The sequence below is a fragment of the Sebastes umbrosus genome, chromosome 8, assembly GCF_015220745.1.
Source record: "Sebastes umbrosus isolate fSebUmb1 chromosome 8, fSebUmb1.pri, whole genome shotgun sequence".
Lineage (NCBI taxonomy): Eukaryota > Metazoa > Chordata > Actinopteri > Perciformes > Sebastidae > Sebastes > Sebastes umbrosus.
The window spans coordinates 27,343,805-27,363,574 of NC_051276.1; positions in this window are offsets into that span (position 1 = coordinate 27,343,805).

Below are 19,770 nucleotides of genomic sequence, written 5' to 3' on the forward strand. Positions count from 1 at the left end.
GTGCTGCAGCACCTCTTTTCACCCTCTGTCTGACACGCTCTGTTTGAGCTCCTGCCCCCCCGTCCTGAAAAGCTGATTGATTGGTCAGCTGGCCCACTCTATTGTCATTGGTCAATCGAACCAAACCCCTCAGACTCCGCTCCTGCGGGCCTGCCAAACTAGCCGTTATGCAAATGTGTTACTTGGTGACATCACCACGTTACGGAAGAAAAGGCGGGACTTCAAGCAAGCCGTTTCAGGCAGTTCAGGAGCAGTGTTTCTGTGGGGGAGAGTAACTTTGCAGACCTTTTACATGCACAAAAAAAACTATTTAACACACTAAAGGAAAGGGAAAAAGCACAAAAGCATAATAGGTCCCCTTTAAACTAAAGTTAACAGACGTTTTAACCACAAGCTGTTCTTGCAACAATGCGTAACAATTTTGTCACGTCTACCTCAGGTCTCTCTACTTGCCAGTATTAACAAATCATTACTAAAAGTCTTAATATTCTCTATATTGTTCAGCTAAACCACACAGAGGGTACAGTATTCACAGCCAGTGTTTTGAACATCGTATTATTTCATTGTTGAGAAAAGGAGAAATGGAAAAGCTGAGAAAAGTGTACAGTATATAATGCACAACTCTCAGCTGAAATTGTCACTTTAGATCCAGCTCTATTTTCAACCTGAGCAAACTACTGCAGTGCCAACTGCAATGCTGCAAACAAACGCTAGGCATCAGCAGCGTTTGTTTGTTGCATTGCAGTTGGCACTGCAGTAGTAGTAAATAGAGCTTTAGTCACAATTATTACCTTCCATTGTTGCCACTACTCATGTTAAACTCTGCTCACAAATGGCCAATTTACATTAGTAGTAATTTACGTAATGTAAGTTCAAGATCAACTTTGCAACCAACTTTTTTTTATCACACCCTAACTTTCCATCCCCAGCGCTCCATCTCTGACACCACCTTGTGTTTCCTTTCACATGCCTCATCGACTGTGTCCTCCCTTGGCATCGTGAGCTCCACAGACTTAACCAGCTATTGTGTGTTTTATCTGCAGCAGCTATGGTGGTTCTTGCTATTTCCTGTGGGCTTATCAACTGCTTCCTAAATCTACTCCCATGTGCTAATCTCTTCCCACCCATACCTGTCCTAAAATATGCCGGCTCAGAAATCCTTTAGTCCTTTTAACACTGGACAAATACAATATATTCACATTCTAACCATTTGCTCTCAATTTCTGCTGGTAGATGATTTATGTTATATCGTGCTTGGACAAACTGTAGAACTGAACAGAAAGGACAGGAAGAGATTTCACCTGTCTATGGACTGACATTCTGGTGGGGTGATTTGGATATATTTAAATGGACGTAACCTAAGATGTGCTAAAATCACAGCTAGCACATCACGAATGGAATCCGACTTGCTCCTTACCACAAATCTCCCTCCAGCATCTTTCATGCTTCACATTTACAATTCATCCACTGACTGTTTTGCCTGAGGAGCAACCCACCTCGGTGCTCCCTCCCGTATTTCGTCCAGCCTGCTTTTCCCTGAAGGAGTTTGCTCCATAAAGGTTGTCCTCTGTGTGACCCCGTTCTTTCCCTAAGTGCCAACTCCACCTGTTGAACTACTTTGATGTGGATAAAGAAGGCCGTACACTTCTGCTATACGTCTTAAGATATTTTGAGCCTTATCTGTAACCTCAACTGCATGGATTTAAATACCTCTTTACTATAGAGGTATTTAAATCCTATAGAGTTTATAGGATAGAAATGTAGATAATGTCCAGAGTCCTCTGCAGCTTCGCTTTGATGTTCAATCTTTAAACTGTGTCAAGAGCCACACTTGCCTTAGAAATCAAAGTATGTGGAGTGTCAGTAACTTTAAATGTTGCCTCATAATCCGGACCTTACTGCGTCTTCAGTGCATCAAAAAATTGTGTGTAAAGCAACCTCTTTTGGTTGTCCGAATAATGATAGCAAAAGCAGATGGGGTTGATGGGTGTACAAAGCGTGCAACTTCGATACCAGAGACCGCAGCTGGTATCCCTTCTGCCCTTCTTATCCACCATCAGTTCATTTGAATGGAGCCGGTCCGTCGGCACAGTGGGGCTGCCAACACAAGGGCAAAACAGTTCAGGGTCGTCCCGGTGCTGCATCGCAACACGTCATTCGGCAAGGCGCTGCACTGGCCAATCAAATCCAATAGGTGCTATAACAATAGAGTGTTGTCATGTTTTTATGCCTCCGCGCTTGTGACAGCCGTGGCTAGAGGCATTATGTTTTCCAGTTATCTGTCCGTCTGTACAAAATGTATGAATCCATGAGATGTCCCCTTTAACCTGAACATCTTTTGACGTGCAAATCACCAAAACCATGCTTACTGTTACATATACTGATGTATAGCATAGTAGAAGTAGGCCTACATCCCTTTCTGTTGCTGTTCTCCATCTACCACTCCCCCCGATGTCTGAATGATTACCTCCAATGTCATTATAAAAGGTAGAGGTAAAATTGCAGCCTGCCGTCATCTCCACATGCTCCCATGATGATCTAGTAAACGCTGCTTCGCTTTTGTGACTCATCTCTGGATACCTAGAAAATATTGAATGCCAGGAACTGTGCGAATCAAAACCCTTCCACAGTAGTTGATGTTGTGTACAGCCAATGGCATTAGTAAGGTCTAAAAATACCATATGGAGATCTCAGCTCTCCAGCTTTTGATGACTGAATCTGGTGCCAAGTCATGCTTGTGTGCTCCAAGCATCTGAAAAAGGCTGATATTCCGGGTTTTCGCTCTGGTGTGACAATTAACTCGCTCAAAGTAGCTGGACTGTCTCCACCGCAGTAAAGAAAATATTGACTTATTATATATATATCAGATTTTTACATTTTCATTCATGGAATACTCTGCAGCTCAACACCCTGATGTGGGAGTGAATACTTCTTTCCAGGATCTCTTTGCCCACGCAAGAATTTCAATAAGGTCTCAAAAAGGTGGGTTTTAGAAGTCATGTAAGCGCATTAGAGTTTTGGCTTATGAACAGAAAGCCATCTAAATGTACATGTGTACGCTACATGCTCTGCAAGTAATAAGCACATTTATCAGCATGTTGTGCAGAACCGTCCTGCCAGGAGGATCCATTGACTCTTTCATTATGAAACACTCAAAGTGGTGAAATCCCCCTCTCTTTCCTCAACGTGTGGGGGTGATGTGCTGCAGCCCTGCATGATCCTGTGGGAGTGTTTTTATTCACTCGATATTCAGTACGAATCCTTGTGACATTATTCCTTTTTCTGCTTCTCTTCATGCTGATAGTGCGTCACCTCACCTTACACATATGTTTAGTGTGATTAAATGTTTCCAGTCCCCCGGGACTCTAGTGTGGTGGCAGGGGGTGTATAGGATTTTGATAACTTGGAAGCTTCGCCGCGCCGCATCAGGTTGCTGGCGTGTGTGTATTTCGCTCAAATTCATGCACCCACACTCTGACAAGACACACACAGAATCACAAAATCCTTCTCGGTCCTTCCAGCCAAATTAGTATCTTCTTTCATTCCAGGATGCAGATGTCTCAGAGTGAAATACCTGTGGAAAATCGCCATGATTGGGTTCATTATGTTCCCCGCAGTTAGCGAGGATGGAAATGAGCTCAGTATTTTGGGCTAAAAAAAGAAAAATCTCCCTTTTCAAAATATCAGCTTGTTTGCAGTGCTTGTTGAGGAATACATTCTGTAATGGCCCTGAGCTGAGTTTTAATCGTCTCAGTCTGTTATACATTACAATCAGTGGGCTACCTCCGGGGTCTGAACAGTGAAGCCAATGCTGAAGTACCTTAAACTTGCATTCTTTCTAACAGCCAGCAGGGGGCGACTCCTCTGGTTGCAAAAAGAAGTCTGATTGTATAGAAGTCTATGAGAAAATGAGCCTACTTCTCACTTGATTTATTACCTCAGTAAACATTGTAAACATGAGTTAATAGTCTCAAACACTAGTTTCAAGTCTTCTTCAATACAGCATGATGTTCATTTAGTAAATTATGGACATAATTAGGGTCAAATAGACCATAAATCAGGGTATGCTTTAGGGCGTGGCTACCTTGTGTCTTAACAGGTCGCTACTATGGCGTATGGGAGTTTTCCGCGTTTTCATCTTACAACTTTAACCCTTTCACAGTATTTTTTCAGTTCATGAAGTTAAATGTATAACATTTTGGTGACCTAAAAATGTCTTATTCAGCGTTCAGTTGTACTTAGCTCTCAGTGTGGCCAGATCAGATTGACAGTTTCCAGCCCAATCAGAAAAACCTGCCCTATTCAATATATAAACCAGCCCAAATCATAACCTTGCGAGAAACCTGTGTAAAACCGTAAACCCATTTCATGTGCAATAGAAAAGCATCATAAGCATACAAAGCTTCATATCTACATCAAATAACCAACGATATGTTAGATAAATAGGCTATCACAGCTCACAAGATGATGACGTCAAAGTAAGTAGGTCCTCCGTTATCCCTAACGACGATTGAATACAACTCATGTCAATCAAATATTTCTCAAATTAAACGAGTCAATAATATGAGTTGAGTGGACACAACAAAGTTTTCACAATATTTAAAAAAACCCGCCAAATGTTGACAAAAGCAACCCAAATTTCATCTACCAACCCAACTCTTTTTCCTCCGCCCAACTTAATCAAAAGTAGCCCAATAAGGCGGAAACCAGCCCAATCTGGCAACACTGTTAGCTCCGCCCTCTCGTGTCACTTCTGGTTGCAAAAAAACAAGATGGCAACGGCCAAAATGCCAAACTCCAGGCTTCAAAGCGCCAGTCCACAAACCAGTGGGTGACGTCACGGTGACTATGTCCACTTCTTATAGTCTATGATTACAATATGAATATCTACATGTCTCTCTCATCGTCTCATGGATCAATCTCCAGTATTATCCGTTCTCTCTTTGCTCGTCAACATGACTCATTCCCTCTTTTATCTGCTTTTACTTCTGCCCTCTCTGTCTGTCTTCAGGGGCTGAGCTGCTGAGGGAGTCAGTGGTCATCATGCTCATCTCTGTTATGCCACTCTTTACTCGGCACCAGAGGATACAGGGAAGGTGTGTCTGCCAAAGAGCATTGTATATCCTGTCAATAAAGCCAGACTATTAATGAGACTTTGACACTGGCCGAGAAGTCATCTGTGAAATATTAATGAGCGGAACACTATTAGTGAATTTTTAAAGCTGGTGAGACCATGAATGAAACCGTGATTTGTTTCTCCTCGATTGCAAAAACTCATTATGCATGCACACATACCCTGAGGGGTTCTTCAGCGCACCTTTACCTTGCAATTTCTCTCTTGTTACTTCCAAATTACTTTCTCTGTACGTATCCTCCATTCTAATCCCCTCATCTGGTGGCGTGACGGACAGGGGCGTGGCCTTTGCTCCATCGCTCAGACTAACAATCTGACCCCCGGGCCGCTGGTGGCTTGTTTGGTGGTGTCAAATCTGGTTTTAAAACAAATACTAGCCGAGAGGGGTAAAAAATAGCTCTGGCAAAGTCTTGGAGGTATTAATTAGATCGTAAGAAGAATCCATGTCCCATTCGTTCATCCATCCTGACCTGTTTAACTGACCCACTTCTACAGCTACCTACCTGTCTGCTGAGCTGTTGTAGATCTTGCATCAGAGGTGCTCAGGGAGAAGAGATTTGCATTTTTTTTTGTTTTCCTGCTGGAGGCTTTTTCGATGTCTTCCGCCACCTCGCTGTGTACTCGCTTGTTTAAAGCACCTCGCTTCACCTGGCACCTTTCTTCCATCAGAGACCCGTTTTGGGGAAAAACAGCTCACTTTGATTCTCCCTTGTTTGCACATTATTTCCAGCACAACGGAAGAAGAGGTCATTAAGTCACAAAAGCACTAGACCAATAAGGCATATGCAGACGTTGCAAATAGTGGGCGCTCTGCGTACTGTTATTTTATTTTTCACTAAGCTGTATATGAACTGAACAACCTCAGGTTAAAACAAAAGGGCCAATCGATTGATGGCCAAACGTTGAAGAGGTGGAGAAGCAGCAGCAGCCCAGTGGCGGTTCTGTAATTGGCTGCTCTATTTATGATTTCTACACCAGTGGAGCAGCAGCTACTACGTACAAGTGTCTGGGGATGATGGTGCAACGTGCACTGCTCCCTCCTCTCCACTTCATACGTCTATATTGATTAAATCTTTTGAGACAAGACTGTACTTGCAGTAATGACACACCAAGACTTTGAAGGCAGGCTTCAAGAAATTGGTATGAGATCCAAAAAAAAACTGAATTTCTTGTTTTCTTTTTCCTTTGGTGTCCAGTGTATCACTGTCCTTGTGTTGTTTGTGTGCTTATGATTTGTGCCTGATAAAGGTCTGAGGACTTAAACCAGGGGTGTCGTGCAGGCTAGCAGCTAACAGTGAAAACAACGGCAACAGGGCTGACAGAGCTAACAGTGTTAACCTGAGGGGGAATCAGAGGGTGGGTGCTCAGACTTGCCAACCCTCCCGATTTTCCCACGAGACTCCCCTTTTCATTGCCCTCATCCGGTTTCCTCCCGGGGTCACAATCCTCCAGTATTTCTCCAAATTTATGACAAATGTTCACACATTTTTTCTGTTTCCTTATCTCAACCTGTTTCTGGCACTGTACAGCATCTGTTCCCAACCGGACGACAATAGAGATACACAAAAATTTAATTTTGCATTGGAAGAGAGCCTCGAGAGTTGGAGTGGAGAGCCGTCATGGCGTGGCGCAAGCCATTGGAAATAATGTGTTTCAAAGAGCAGCGGTGCCGTTGTCGCATTCTGTCTGAAAGGACCTCCAGTGAGTGAGAAACGGAGAGAGAAATGGAGAGTACAAGAGAAATAAATACTATACTAACATTAGTTTATGCCAGAGATTCACACAAATTCACTTCAGAGGGGCGAATTATTCTGTTTTCTTTCCTGAGTATTAAAAGTAAATTTCAAAGAAGGCCTTATTAACATAAAACATGTGTGGCAGTGTTCTTAATATTTTGCTATTTTCATTCTTTAAAAGTCACCAGAATGCAGGAAACAAAGTCTCTGAAACTCAAATTTTTGAGCCGCTTTGGTTTTGAAATCCTCCATATGTATGAGGTGTCAAGGTTGGCGAGTATGTGGGCGCTACGCTTCCGCAACTACGCCGTCGGTCGGGATGGCGTTATCAGCTGTAACCGCCATATGAGAGCAGTGCAGAGTGGCAGCTGTGAACGAACATGCACTAAAAGGCACGTGCGGCTGGCCCAGCTATGTCGACAAAGCACAGCGAAGCTTCATTCTCTGCTCAGGTAGACATTATTCCGCTATATCTTTACATAGCAAAGTTTGCTGCTATATTAATGCTCTGGATATCATATAGAGCACCTTTGAAAAAAATGAAATATATTTTTTAAATTTGACTTCTTCAGTAGGAATGAATGAGCTCTGATGGACAGGCGTAGGGAAGTATTGAGAAACAGACTTACATTGCTGTTGTTTTTTCGTAGGATTTGTTGACAATAAGAAAATATTGCCAGCCTTCACCTTTAATATTGAATGCTATTTCTGTGTAAAATCAAAATGGGAAAAAAAGGAATTGTCACTGAATCCAAGTATGCCAGCTTGGTTTATTTCTACTGTAGGGAATTTGGATGTAATAGAGTGTTATGTAACAGAGATAGGGGCAGAATGCAGCACAGAAGGCTGTCTTGCTGTGGAGTGATGTCAGTTGCATTGTTCATTCATGTGCCTCTATTTCTCTCCAAGCTGCTATACTTCTAACATCCTCGTGGCAGACGTCCCAATATGAGCGTAAGGGATTCACACACAAACTTGGCAGAGGCTTCTACTCTCTCGCTGTCCCTCTTTCTCCGTTTCTTAACAGCTAAAGAAACACAACTCAAAACACTGTCAGGTCTGGAAGTGCTCCTATTTTTAGGCTGGCAGCGAGAGGCAACATTTCACTTCTGCTTTATGCATTTTCCCTCTTGCCTAAAACCTATACTCATGCAAAGAATCTTTTTTCTCTTCTTGTCATCTTTTCTGTGATTTTATCCGTCTCTGCTGCTCCATTTATCTCTGCCTCATTCTCAGCAGCCATCAAGACAGAAAATTAAGCAAAACCTAAAAGGAAAAACTCCCTAAAAACTGTCATATGATTCACTTCGCTACAACAGAACATATAACATTAACTCCCCATATTGTGAAGAGCTGTATAATTAGAATGTCTTCGTAGCCATTACCCGGCTCAGCAGTGGCTGTCAGTCACTTTATGCTTTATTTCTCTTTGTCTGCTCCCTGAATCACATCCTCCTTCCTCCTCTCCTCCTTGTTGTTGGTTGTGGCTCGGTGACCTATTTGTTGGCATTCGGGGAGTGTAACATTCTCTGGCTTGTCACCTCTTTGCTTCTCACAGACGTCATTGATTTGCATAGATGTCTATTTGCTGCCACCACTGACTCAGTACAGAGGGCACAGTCTGGGGGGTTTCTATATTAAATTGTATCCAGAATTGACTGGTCTACACCGTTGGTGGGAGTATAACAGCACTGATATTTATACTGATGCCAATTTATAGAATATATTAGCCCCATAGATATCTTCTCGCATTACCCATCAACAATGGGTCCTTGATTTTAGATGGAGGTCAGGATATTAAATAGGCATTATCAGTCGCTATAAGCACCGTAGATATGGGTCAATAGGGGCCTACTACAACCACTAGTAGGCTTTAATATCTATTCAAATGGTAGATCACCAAAGGAAGGTATAAAAGAAGACGACAGTGACCGACTGTAGTAATTATGACAGGAGCAGAAGCGGAAGTCAGTCACAAAACACAGGGTTTTCACCCAGGAGGTCGGGGTTTGCATCCTCTGTGAAACCAACAATGTGTAGTGTTTCATTTTCACTTTAGAAACATAGTTATTTTAAGCCAAAACATGTTGTTTTTCCCTTAAACTTAACTAAGTGATTTTGTTGCCTGAACCTAAAGAAGCCTTTTTGTGTTCAAAACGTAACGTTTAATTCAGTTTTACAACATGTTAGAACGTGTTGCTTTTAAGTTTCACTTTAACACCGTGGTAGGCATAGTAGGTCCCTATTGACCCACATTTGTAGTGTTTATAGCGACCGATAATGCCTATTTAATGGCTTGATAACAGTCAAATCGGAAAAGCGGGCTTCTCATTCTTTATCTAGCGACTGGCGATTTTGTCGGCTGAAATGACAAAACTGTGGCTGGCAGATTTTATCAGCTGTAACTACCTAGTTAACTATAAGCTAACAGTAGCTCCAGTAGTTGGTTGACTTTTTATGTTTCCAGCTGACTTGTTTTAAAAGCTGTAAAACGTATCTTAAATTTTAAATATGCACTTGATGGCCACATGCACAATATTATGCTAAAAGACAAAAGGCAAAAGCTTTTTTTTATTTTTTCTGTTGCATTAGTCTTGCAGTGTAGAGCCATAGTTGGTCCTATTATAATAAATACAGCATATTTATCACTGTGGCCTCACAGCAAGTAGGGCAGGGCCTTTCTGTGTGGAGTTTGCATGCTCTCCCTGTGTTTGTGTCGGTTCCCTCCCACCACCAAAACATGTATTTCCTCCGGGTGCAGTGAATGGCAGGGGTTGCGTCAGGAAGGGCATCAGGCGTAAAATCTAAGCCAAATCAAGTAAGTGGATCATAAAATCAGATTTCCATACCGGCTCAGTCGAGGTCCAGGTTACCAACTAGATGGAAACAGATGATCCGCTGTGGCGACCCCTAACAGGACGTAATAAATAAGATAAGGAACATGTAAGATCAGACTGGATGCTCAGCTGATTGGTACAGTATGTTCCTTTAACGTTCTAAGAGAAAAGGCTTTTAGGACGAGGGCTAAATGTAATGCTGCTGTACCTTGGGTAAAGTTGTCTGGGGTTCGAGGGTGTAGACTTCCCCAAATTCATTTATATTCATGCCTGGGGACACAATCATCGTTAACATGGCCATAGTAATATTCCAGTGCAAGTTCCAGGAAAATGCCATAAAGCCAAAGTGCTACTTCACGATGACGATGAGAGTGTTAATAATAATGATATGAATGAAATCTAGATAATTGTATATTCAGAAATTCATTAACCCCGTGGCTCACATATACATATACTGTACATTCTTTCAAAGAAGCTAAAGAGAGAGTAGAGTGTCATTTCACTTCCTAAGCGCCGGAGCAGCACAGTTGTTTTATTAATAAGGAGGTGGTTCATTTATAGAGGGGTCCTCTGGCTATTAAATATTGGATAGACATAAAAGACCAAAGGAATTAGATAAGCTACCGATATTTGAAAGGCGAAATGGAGCATGAAGTAAAAGATTGACTGAATTTACATCTTTCAGCGAGGCCTAATTTTGAATATGTTCAATGTTTGGTGCAGGCTTTTCATTGGGGTATTAACTGATGCTTTTCATATAGATTAAATTACAAGCAGCAGATGGTTAGGGGCACAAAGGCCAAATACTTTTAATATTAGTGCTTAGTTTGTAAGAAAAAAAAAACTTTTATCATATTCCTTTATGTATAATGACCTTAAAAACCCTTTATACCCACAGACTGTATAAAAGAAGTGGACGTAGTCACCGTGATATCACTCATTGATTTATGGACTGCTGTTTTGAAGCCTCGAGTTCGTCATTTCGGCCGTCGCCATCCTGGTTTTTGAAGGAGGCTAAATAACGCTCCAAACTTGCGCTAAATTTTGGCAAGGAAAAACTGGCATGGGCATTTTCAAAGGGGTCCCTTGACCTCTTACCTCAAGATATGTGAATGAAAACGGGTTCTATGGGTACCCACGAGTCTCCCCTTTTGACAGACTTGCCCACTTTATGATAATCACATGCAGTTTGGGGCAAGTCATAGTCAAGTCAGCACACTGACACACTGACAGCTGTTGTTGCCTGTTGGGCTTGAGTTTGCCATGATATGATTTGAGCATATTTTCTATGCTAAATGCAGTACCTGTGAGGGTTTCTGGACAATATTTGTCATTGTTTTGTGTTAATTGATTTCCAATAATAAATATAGACATACATTTGCATAAAGCAGCATATTTGCCTACTCCCATGTTGATAAGAGTGTTAAATACTTGACAAATCTCCCTTTAAGGTACATTTTGAACAGACAAAAAAATGTGTGATTAATTTGCGATTAATCGCAATTAACTATTTTAATCGATTGACAGCCCTACTAATTATATATGTGTTACACTCTGGCTAAAACTCTTAGCTTTTTACACATTTGAACCTAGACGCAGGGACATATTTGACCCACCAAAACCATGTTTACAGAGAAAGGCCTAATGAAGTAGTCACATATCACAGTACAGAATCCTGCAATAAAACGACTGCTTCTTCTCGTTGTTGGCTTAAGAATGAGGCTTGTTAGACTTCTTAGTTGAATTGTGCTCTGACACCTGCTGCTGACTCGTATACTGCTGTCCTCCGTCGCTGAGTGGTTGACAGAGCGAGCAGGTGGAGGAGACAGGGAGCGTGTTGAAATGCCAGTAGAAGAAGTTCCAAAACAGAGTAGAGGCCAGAAAATGAGTTCTGAAAGCCAGACGCTTCAACACCTGGTGAAGTAAGTGTTGAGTCATTTGTATCCATCAACAACCCTAACAAAAGCCTCAGATTCATGGCTAATTAGCACTCTGGGACAATTATTACTTTCTCCCCTTTAAGTGTGCGTTTGGTGCAGTAGAGAGCCCTGCATAGCTGGCACATTGTCAAAAGTGGAACTCACAGTTACAAGATCATGGAGGCACTGCGGGCGACACTTTTAAAAAACACCAACACCGATGCATGATGATACCCTGCGTCACCGCTGCTCTATTCAATTTCATGCCCACCGAGCACTGAAGCAGGTGCTCGCGTAGTCCACTCGTGTATTCGATGCCACGGGCAACTCTCCAGGATTCTGTTTACCTCTTGGCCTGTCTGTTAGAGTCCGTCTAGCAACCCTGCTGGAGACCTCAGTCACCCCCAGTAGACAACACACACCCCGGGGCGAAGAGCTGTCCGCTGATATAAAGTCAGCTCCAGCTCTTTTTAAAGCTTCTTTTTTTGCAGCACGGCTGTTATCTACCCGCTGACGGATTTCTGGTGTCGAAATTTATGTGAATTTGTTTTATATGTGTGTATATACTTTTTAAAAATATTCATCTATGCCAAAAAGGCCTTTTCAACATGGAGAAGATCACAGATTGGTTAAATAAATAATAATAAAAAATAGTTGTAAGTGTTTGCTTTTGTTAATGTATCTGACAGCCTTTCATTAGATCCATAGATTATAGTCTGGCAAGATATTTGGGTGTATAATAACTACAAGGCTTTTAATGGTTCCAGAAAACAACAACACTTTAATTATTCCTTATTTGTGGCTGAGACAGCTTCCATTGGATGTTTGTTTTAGCTTCGTGTTGTTACATTGCTGTAATGATTTATGTCTGTACAAACAAAATAAACTAATTTGTCTAATTCCTCACCAGCGTTTCAGCAGCACACATCAGAGAGGACGGCTGATTGCAATAAGTCATGTTTGGAAATACACAACATTTGTGCCAGTATCACATTAACACTGCAAGATGAAATATGTTTTGTTTGTTTTCATCTTGTGTCACCACCATGAGACATGATGATGTAACGCTGATATCATTTACAGAAAGAGATAAGATCTGGCAGGCATTTCTCTCAAAACATGTTAACACACGCAAAAACAAGTGACAATTTACTATAGAAACACAACCAACATGTTTTCATCCAATCTTGCAGTGGTGGAAGAAGTACTCAGATCTTCTACTTAAGTAAAAGTAGCAATACAACAATGTAGAAATACTCTAGTACAAAGTAAAAGTCATACATACAAGTAAAAGTACAAATGTATTAGCATCAAACTTTACTTAAAGTACCAAAAGTAAAAAGTACTCATGCAGAATGGTCCATTTTAGAATAATGTATCCCCTTATTATATTGCATATGTTTCACTTTTGACATTAATGTATACATCATGTTAATGTTGCAGCTGGTATAGGTGGGGCTAGGTTTTACTTTAGATACTTCTGTGTAGCCGTCTCCCTCCCTCTTATTTTAACCTATAATACATTTATTTGTTGATTACATTTTGTATTATTAATGTGAATCTGCAAAGTAACCAAAGCTGTCAAATAAATGTAGTGGAGTAGAAAGTACAATATTTGCCTTTGTATTGTAGTGGAGTATAAGTATAAAGTAACAGAAAATGGAAATACTCAAGTACAATTATGAGGTATGTGTACTTTGCTTAAATACAGTGCTTGAGTAAATATACTTAGTTACTTTACATCACCGCCAACTCGTCACGTATTGCGACTTTGTAATGCCCCTTGGCATCACTTTAGGTGTAGGCAACAAAACCCCTATAGTTTTAGGAAAGAAAAACATGGTTGGGCTTAAAACTACTATCTTTGTACAGTGAAAATGACACTGAAAGTTGTGAACACAGGACACAAATGAACAGCTGATTGTAATGTGACACACGGGACACGAATGAGGGCTCCTGGATGAAAGCCCTGTGTTTGTTGGACCCACCCACCAAGTTTCGTTCTGGTGTTATTTAAACCCAAACCACAATCTTTTCCTAAACCTAACTACGTTGTTTTGTTGCCTAAGCCTAACCAAGTCAATCTATTCCTAAACCTAACTAAGTAGTTTTATTTTGAAAAGACTGGAGCGGAGATTGACACGTGCGTCACGGCGCTAAAGGGTGCTGTGTGCGGAGGTATCAAACGCCAACAGCCGTGACAAGGCCTCGCTATTTGACGCATGTAAAGCAGATGGAGTAAAAGGTCATTACTCCCTCATTTAATAGAAAATGTCTGCAAACATCAACAAACTGCATTCATAAAAGGGCACATTTTGTACAATTGTAGCTAATTTAATTGCATCATTAATACACATTACAAATTTCGTTTAAGGCGTCATTTGTTTCCGTCCCCTGGAAATCGTTTTTTGTACGCTCACTGTTTGCCACGAAAGCCAATTATTTCACCAAGCCTTTCAGTAAAACAACAACGAAAAAAAAAAACGAAAGAAGAAAAAGTGAATTAGGTGAAATTGCCATTTGCCTCCCTCTGGCCTGTGTGGGGCTGTCAAAAGGGACCGCATTAGCTCACATTGTGTTATTTTTTCTTAACATGAATGAGTTTAATTGGGAGGCAGTTTCATCTGGGGGATATCAATACTAAGGCCTCTCGGCTTGGGAGCCGAATGGCTTGTTCTGCAGGGGTAATTTCATTGGCATCGTCTACAATTGGCTCTCCTGCCTGTTTCCATTACTCTCAGAACTATAGAGAAAAAAATAAACAAGGTGAGATAAATGAGAATGTGTGGTGAAAGAGAAAAAAGCCGAAAGGGGTGTTACAAGGAGTCCGTGCTGTCCGGCTTTTACGGTTGGGTGAGCAGTGTTTTAACAGAAAATGTGTGAAGTGACCATATTTCAAGGGAGTGAGGGGTTGGAAATGTTCCTCTCTGTTGGCGTTGTGTTTGCATGTGCGTGTACTTGTGGATTTGGGAGGATAAGTACACGATTATGCAGATGTCCTCTAGATGACCTTGTGAAGGGATTGATATCTGAATATTCAAATGCATATGATATTTTCAGTGATATATGTTCTCCTCAGCGTGACAATAAAGGCAACATTTTCTAGTCATAAAGCCCTTTGTCTCCAGAATCTTCCCTCTCTGTCATCGATCAAATGCAGCCGGTGCCATCTGGGAGACTTACATAAGTTGTGTAAAAAACCCGCCTCTTTCTGCAGCTTTCACTGAACGTGCAGCCTCTCGCTAACGAAAATCCCTCACTTCAAAGACTTTTCTGGAAAAGACTCCAGGCCCAAAATGTCCTTCTGTGTCCTTCCACACTTCACTCCCCAAACAAGCAACTGTTGCACGTGAAACGCCGCATGTCTATTTTCAAAACACAAGAGATACGGTATGTGTGTTTTTTGAGGAAAGATGCACAAAGGAGGAAAAAACAATGATTAAATCAAATGGGAATCCAGACGCGTTCGTGTCTATTTCACACTCCAGCTGTTGCCCGGTGTTGACGAGGCAAAGCTAATTAATTCAAATCAGAATGAGTTTTATTACCGTAGTTTTCATGCAACAATATCACTCACTTGACGACTGCTGCTGTGATACGCAGAATATCATTCTTCTTAATATTTATTTTTCTCATTCTGTGTTTCAAGATCTGACTTCTGAGGTCCATATTCAAAGTATGACTGACAATATTTGGCTAAATGTGGAAATTTCCAAACCCTAATTAGCTGATATGGGTAATTCAGAATGGCTAATTAGTGTCCTTGAAACTGGCAAAACATTTTAAAACTCTCAGCTGTTCTTGTTACAATCTGTTGGGATAATATATTCCACAATGTGAGCGACTTTCTTGAAGCTTTTAACAAGTAAGGTGCAGACTGACGAATGCACTCAGATCATTAAAAAACGAGAACATGTCGAGAACATTTTTTGCACCTGAAGGTGTGTGCAGAAAGTACAATGATGCCATTAGAAGATGTTCAAGTGTAGATATCAGTGAGTGAATTCGTACAACACAAGCAAGGATCTTGATAGGAGGGAACAACGTGAGTAAGTGCCAACAACAGCTTCAATTCCAATTGGACATAGGTGCCGACAGGCAGTGCACAGAGGCACTGCACAGGGTGTATAGAAGCAGACTTTTTATGTTTTTTTGTCATTATCATCATTAACAACATCAACAGCGTCATCAATATCATCATCATCATGAATATCCTAATCAACATCAGCAACATCCTCAATAATATCACCATCAATATCATCGTCATCAACATCATCAATAGCATCAATGCCATTAGTTACTTTAATTTACGTCCGTAACTTGTAACACATGTAGCAAATGTAGGCTACTTATTTTAAGCCAAACCATGGTGTGTTTTTTTACTAAACCTAACCACGTAGTTTTGTTGTGTTTTTGTTTTGTTTTGTTTCGATTTACAACCTTAACCATGTGTTTAAAACTGCGACCATAATCCGGGAGAAAATACCAGCCCGTTCTTATTCCCAGGGCATCAAATACCGACGCTATCGGGATTCGATACTGCCGTACAATACACCCTTTAGTGTCCATAAACGACGCACCGCATCACCCATCTGCAGCAACGGTAAACGCACAGAGAAAGTGCTGTGGTGGGTGATGTAGTTAAAAGAGCGAAAGAGACACAGAGGGCGGGCAGGAGGATGGGTCCAATAACGCAAAGCGTCATGTTTCACTTTTCAATCAGCTGTTCATTCGTGTCCCGTATTCACAACATTCAGTTTCATTTTCACTGTACAAACGTGGTAATTTTAAACCCAACCGTGTTGTTTTTTCCGAAACCAAACCATCGAGGTTTTGTTGCCTAATCCTAAACAAGTGTTTTTGTTTAATTCACACCATTTAGCACGTGTTTACTGTGACCTGAAGCCGAGGGGTCTGATAAAGCGTCAGTATGTGACGAGCTGAGATGAGAACGTGTTGAAAATACGTAATTGAGAATGTAATTTAGTTGTATGGGAACATAGCTTTGCTGGAGACAGGGTTGCAACAGGAAGCAGAATGATTGCATAAGAGCTCATTCTTTTCTGGTGATTGTATGCGTCTATTTAAAACAACTCACATCTGCTGCCATTTGGTGAAGGACTCACGTATCGAAGATGTCACTTGTTCTCCGAGGTGCACACACACACGAATGATTAATAGTATGAGTAATTGGTTTTACGTTGAAGGTCACCCAGTATACAACGGGTGTCCTTGACAGGAATCTGTCTAACAGGTTTAGCTCAGTGACAGATGGATTAGTACTGGGCATTGCATCCTTTTACATGTAGCAAAGTGAGGTAGCCCTCACCAGAAAAAGGGCCACACTGGAGGCTTGAAGCAACATTAATGAATGTTTTGGCCTTTTGGGAGCAGCAGAGCAGGATGTAAACACAACATTGACTACGTTTTCATGCACAACATATTCATTTTTTTGCCCTTATTCTGAAAAAGACAATATTCCTACTAAGCTGTTAACATGGCTAATGAAAATGAATATTCCACTTATATTCCTGTTAACATGCAGCCGTGCATACTCCGATTAATGAAACCGGTGGCGGACTTGTTCGACCTTGCGAACACAACCTCTTTCATTCCCTCAACCACCTTCTTGAAAAGGTCGGCGTTGTGCTATTTGTGCATATCAAAAAAATGTTGATATCCAAGTCGTTCATAATGTTTAGAAGTGGGTGTGTTTCTCCTTCCGAACAAAAATGTGGGCTTTTCTTTTGGGCATGCATCTCTGCAAACTGTCAGCTAGTTGGTTTGTGAACAACGCACAGAGCTGGCCGTAAACAGGTAAGAGGCCGTGTGTCGCAAACTGCCGTAAAATCACCAATTGAGACAAATATTCTGAATGTGCTGTATACATGTCCAAAGGATGCTCCTAAAACCTGAATAATATCGGCATATCCCACATGTTTTAATCGGAAAATGCTCCATTCGGAAAAAAAGCTTAATTCAGAATTACCAAAGGGAATATGCTGTTTAAATGACCCGTATCAAATTCAGAATATTGTCTATTATTTTTCAATAATAGTGGAATATTAGTGTGCATGCAAACGGAGTCACTGACGCATTATTATCTTGCAACATTAGCATTCATATGAGGTCATGTTTCTGCCAACCTGTCAAATTTTATTTTAAGTCTAGTGGTCACAGAAGCCAGTTATTCTTACTTTTTTACTCCCAAATATATTTTCATTATGGGACCCCATTAACTGATTCCTGTTTATTTATCCAAACTACTAGACCATATTTATGTCCCCGTGGAAATCGTCTGACATCGGACTCCTGGGCCCAACAACGGCGCCTCAGCATACAGTGACAAAATTATCCTAAACGATTACCCACTAGTACCAATTATGAGCACCCTAGAGTGCTCTATCTGCCTTTTTAATGTCATAAATATTTCCCTTCATGAAACTTCAAGCAACTCGGGGATAGGCCTCACTTTAAAAAATGCATATCAAAGGACTGTGTCCCTGAGAATGATGGGGCGCTATTACCCTGGGAGGTAATATCCTCTGATAGTGGATTTGCTTCTCACACAAGTCTGTGCGGGATGCGTGTGAGAGGTTGTCGACAAAAGATTTGACTTTCCAGCATCATGAAAGAATTACGCTTACATGATCAGGTGATGAATTTAAAATAACCCAGGTCATGTTTGGTTTGTGGCAAAAAACTTCCTTGAACATTCTCGCTAATGCATCAAAAATATTGGTATTATTTAAATGATTGCCTCATATGTTTTTTGGGGATTTGATCAAAAGCTGTATCAGATATTAATACATTAATGTTGAATGTTTTATCAACACAGTGCTGTGATTTCTCTGTGAAATGCAGATTTGTTCATTAGGAGTGTCTTGCAGCAGAATGAGGAGAGAGTGTGATTGATGGCGATTGAGAAAAACGTAATAAAAAAAAAGTAATTATTATACTAGTTACTAGTTATAAGTTATTTTTGAAGATTATTGTCTATTTTTTCTGTGAATTCTCAGTGACAGTATGCTTACAATCCACGTAAAAGATTACTTGTTGACCACAGCTATAAAATCAAAAAAAAAAACTGCACATGTTAAATATTCAGTTAACTCCTCTGTGACGGCTTTAAGGGAATTCCTTAATCAATTCAGCTCATTTGTACTAGTCTGAAAGTCTCTTCACACATCATTAGTGCTGTGATCTGGAGCACTGAGCACAGAGGTGTAGCTGGGGTTTACGCCTTTGTACCTGTCCCTTATTCCCCCATCACCTACTGTGGTACAAATACTGGTCCACCAGCTCTCCCACTCTGCTGGATCTACTGAGCTTTATCAGCCGATTTGCACTTAAGTCATTTCATGTGTCTTCGGCGGATCAAATAGCTATCAGATAAAAAAAAAGGGTTAATGCATTCAAGATGGATTGAAATCTGTTTGCTCACATTCTAGCCAGATGTTGCGTCTGCAATCTTTACTCCTTCCAAATGTAACTCACAGGGTCTCTCCTCTGTGATTATAGCAGCTAAAATTGCACTGAAATTACACTGAAATTAGTGCGACATTAAAGTGATAGAAAAAATGGCTTCAATGATTTCAACACATATGGCCATACTGAAGACGAAGCAAACGTTTCTAGCATTTATCTGATCCCTGATCAGTTCCACAACTGAATGAAGACAATAACATTTTTTTTTCATCCATGTGGTTGTGTTAGTTAATAGCTAATGGTAGCTTAACTGTTATAGAGTGCTCCAAGAATGATCCCTAAAACCCGGAAATGAGTTAACAACAAAGAGCAAATTATAGAATCATAAGGTCTCGAAAAAACATTCATCAGCATTCAAAACATCTACAGCCATATGTGCTTGCTTCCAAGTCTTTTAGAAGCACATTCAGTGAAACCAGCTCTCGAAGATTCAGGTAATTTTGTAACTGATTCCATGAAGAGGGAGCAGCATACTTGAATGCCCTTTTTCCCTGATTCAGTACGGACTTTGGGGACAGTTAATAGGATTAAGTCCTGGAAGCGAAAATGTGTTTGTGTTAGTTATTACCTAGCGCAAGCTAAAATGTTGCGGTGTAGCAATGAGTCCTAAAACCCAGAAATGAGCCAACATTTTAGCACTTAAGGCTCCCTCGTCT